Here is a 4,192-nt window from a genome sequence, read left to right on the forward strand (position 1 = left end):
ACTTCCTTCCGGTATAATTGTGAGTACTAAAATCAGACAGTAACACTAGATATAAATTGATATAAGGCCAAAAAGAGGACAAAAATATTATATTAATCATAAAACAATAATTGGTCTTATAAAACGATATACCTGCCGCAAAGTGTAGCAATTGAATATACAGGTAAATAAAGATGGATATAATATTGGAAACAAAATAAAAAGGTTATATTATATAACCGCAAATTATAAATATGAATTTTATTTGTATTTTTATATTATTGTACATTATTAAGTAAAATGTCTATTATGTTTTAATACTAGGTTTATAACTAATTTAATAATTCTTGTAACTAAAATGATAATCTAAAGTTTTCATAATTAAATAAATAATAAGTCCTCGAGTCCTTACATGAGTTTGGCCAAGTATTCAATTTAAATGACAGGCCTGCGAGATCAAAGAAGCGTAAAATAAAGGCGAGAGTTCTGGAGTTCCTGGCGCTATACAGGAATTGCTACAAAGCGGGATACTTCCCCAAGGTATGGAAAAAGGCGAAACTATACAGGCTAAAGAAAAGCGATGAAGAGGAACCAAGCAGCTTTCTATCTAGGAAAAGTACTAGCAAAATACTTAAATAGAGAATCAGGTTTAAGAAAAAGCAGGTTAACCATACAAGCCATGAGTGATCTATTGGAATGGAGCAACACCGAAAAAACTGGCAAGTTCCATAGCCAGCTTCATGATGGAAAGGAGAGTAATCAGCAACCAGGTGATGATGGAATTTGACAAGTGCTGTCCGCAAGGGTCAAGGTTGGCTACTGGGTATGAACAGCTGGTTCCGCAAAGTCTCTGAATCGGAATAAGGGGACTGCGGAATGAGAGTTCAGGCCTTCGCGGACGATCATGCGATTGTTCTTAGCAATAGAATCATCAGAAATAGACTGGCCCTTGCGTAGAACATCTGTTGGGAAAACTGCCAAAAATGGGTGGACGAGGCAAGAGCAGAGTACAACAAGAAAAATACTGAGGCCTGCTGGTTCAGAAACAAGAATAACAGCAGACCACCAACGGTCACACTCGGTGAAGGCATCATTCATGTCAAATATACAATAAACTATCTGGGTTTTTCAATCGATATGAAGCAGCAGTATATACAACACATACAGCTGTTAAGGAGGAAAACGGAAAAGGTGATCAGCCGGCTCCGAGTGCACATTGCAGAAGAAGCAACCACAGAGCAGCAGAGGTCATGCGTCAAATATATGACAGTGTTATAAAACCCTCAGAATTATATGGCGGAGAAATATGGGGATACAGGGCCTCGATGGGAAAAGTCAGTATGGCGCTCGCAGTAGCACCGCACTGTTAGCAATAACCGCACTGTTAGCAATCACAAGCGTCTATCGAACCACATTGGACGAGGACCTGCGGGTAATAGCAGGCACACCACCCCTTTACCTGAAAGCCGTGATCCAGGGGCGGGCTGCAGAAAAGTATGGATGAGTCAACGGGTTTGAAATTGAAAGAAATACCATGGTCATGGAAGGAACCGTTTGAAAATTGGATGAACCGAAAGAAGGGAAAGCAGGCATAGGAATTGTGATCCAGACATGAACAGCCGCCAAGAAAGAAATGAGTCTTAGAATTAAAGATGAATCAAACTCCAGAGCGCCAGAATTCGTGGCGGTACGGAAAGTCATTGAACTGGTACGGAACAGAAGTCTTCCGGGACCAACAACCATACGAACGGACAGTAGGATATTCAGAGTCAAAATAGCCGCCTTTTGAACCTGTCTCGTAACAATTTTATTAAATAAAAAAAAATTGTAACATATAGATCATTATATACATATAGATATAAAATAAACAATAATATAGATAATATAAACAGTTGGAGATGTTGGGCAGTCGTCAATTTGTTATTACTGCTATAAAAGGTATAAGGTCCAAGTAAAAACTGCCTGATTTGCCATATGTCTATGCAGTATTGGAACAAGTCATATCCCATGAAATTAAGAGCCTTCAATACATGAAACATCATCAGACTTATGTCAATAATTTAAAAGCCGCTGAGGAGAAATTGAGAGCTGCTACTGAGAACGGAAATGTGAGTACTCAAATTAGTTTAGCACCAGCAATAACATTTAATGGAGGAAATAAATTAAATCATTCAATTTTCTGTCTTAATTTAAGCTCAGCATCAACTAAACAAACAATTAGCTGCTGCCATTGTAGCAGTATAGGGTTCTGGATGGGGTTCGTTAGGATATGAAAAGTCAAAAGGATTACTACGTGTTACAACCTGTTCTAACCAGGATCCATTGGAAGCCAATACAGGCCTCACACATTTAGTTGGAAATTATATTTGGAACCTGCTAATTACTTACAGTATAAAAATGTAAGAGCTGATTATGTAAATGCTATTTTTAATATTTATTTAAATATCATAAACGTTTGTAAACGCCGGAAAGCGTTTTACAAGCGGGGCAATGGCATTCTGCATGCCAGGGCCATCACCGCATCCAGAAAGATTCCTAAGCCCTAAGTTGATGGGTCTTGGACTTATCGAGTATCTGCAAAAAGAAAATGCAGAGCTTAAAATTGAGGTTAGTCAACTTTGAGTATTGCTAACCAAGCATGGAGGCAAGATCTCCGCAATGCTGATGCTGCCACGTGACGCCCTTTCTAAACCCATTCCGGCCCAGCCAGTACATAAAACTCTTGAGACACCAAATCAACTCACATCCCTACCATTACTACCATTTAAAAACGCTGTCGAGGGCCATCGATAAGGCTAGACAGGCAGCTGCAACTAAGCCGAATGACAAGCCGTCTGCCCAACCCAACCAGCAGAGAACCAAGGCACCATCAACTTCCCTCTACCTACCTACCCCATTACTTATGCCAAATTCTGCGGCGAACCCAAATCCAACCGCAGCTCCTAAAAAGGAAATAATCCCACCCATCGTTCTTCGTGATATGAAGACATATTCAGAAATCCTTCGAATCGCGAAAGATAACTCCATAGAGATTACTGCAACTTTAAGCCGAAAGGACGGAACTCGCTTATTTGTACCAACTTCGAATGACTTCCTCAAATTGACCCAGCTGCCCTCCTTCTGAAAGGGCAATACGAATTATCATCCGCAACATCTCAACGATTGTAACCACCCAAAACCCTATTTATTCCACCCAAAACCTCTTCAATGGTGGAAACTTAAATCAAGCGAAGACCTTCCCATAATTCAGGTCGTTGTTCCTACCGAAGAAAGGAACATCATTAATCTCACCAATGTAGGCCTGTAAACCGTGAAAGTCGAATTCCAGCCAGGCAACTACCAGCCTGGGCAGTGCTGCAAATGCCAATTGTTTGGCAGTTCCAGCTCTCGTTGTAGAGCGCCTCCCCGGTGTGTCAAATGCGCCAGATACCATGAAAACCGTTCGTGCACCAATGTACGCGAAGAGCCACCCAAATGCAGCAAATGTGGAGACCCACATACCGCTAATTCTACAGACTGGAGATGTCGACCTGCTCCCAGGAATCTTCGACTAATCCAATCCAGACAAGCCTCCGGCAACACAAATTCTGCGTCAAACAACCAATGGTGAAGGAGGTAATCTCAAACGCTGGCCTCCTACAACCGGGCGGCTCCCGCCAATATCCCAGCCCCTGTCTCAATGCAACCTCCTGCACTTCCAGCGGGCTTTCCAAGTACCTTCACACTGCAGCAGATGCTCAGCATACTGCAGTTCTTTAATCCCAACAATTCCTTCGCAATGCAGCCGCCTAAATGACAACCCATTTCCGGTCTAGCTTTCAGCAGTTGTATACTCATTAAAATAGCTGCTTCCAAAGTGCTAAAAATCATTTCGGAATGCCACCATGCCATGCCAACTTACGCGATAAAAAGTGGAGCTGGAACTCGTTCTTTTGTCTTCAACCATCGATATAGCACTTATCCAGGAAACTCTCCTAAAACCCTCTCATCATCTTCGCTCGTGAACTACACGGTTTACAGGAATGGCCGTGTCCCAGCTTGCGGTGGTGGAACTGCTCTCCTAATCAAAAAAGCAATCAAACACAACCTTCTGTCTTCAATTATATCGTTACTAAACATCTAATTCACCTCTATCCAGGTAGAAACTCAGGATCGCCCAGTCGTGATCACCTCCTTATACAGGAAATGCTTCACGCATTACTCGTCTGCATTC

The 4,192-nt window shown here is 41.7% G+C and overlaps 1 pseudogene; it reads left to right on the forward strand.

The window, feature by feature from the left end:
* Nucleotides 1-1,285: 1,285 nt before the first annotated feature.
* LOC143193651 (superoxide dismutase [Mn] 1, mitochondrial pseudogene) lies at nt 1,286-2,525 on the forward strand (annotated as a pseudogene).
* Nucleotides 2,526-4,192: the final 1,667 nt, after the last annotated feature.

This window comes from Rhynchophorus ferrugineus, unplaced genomic scaffold, assembly GCF_030347505.1.
Source record: "Rhynchophorus ferrugineus isolate W39M unplaced genomic scaffold, kcgeb_rfMv2 rfM3, whole genome shotgun sequence".
In the NCBI taxonomy this organism is placed as follows: domain Eukaryota; kingdom Metazoa; phylum Arthropoda; class Insecta; order Coleoptera; family Curculionidae; genus Rhynchophorus; species Rhynchophorus ferrugineus.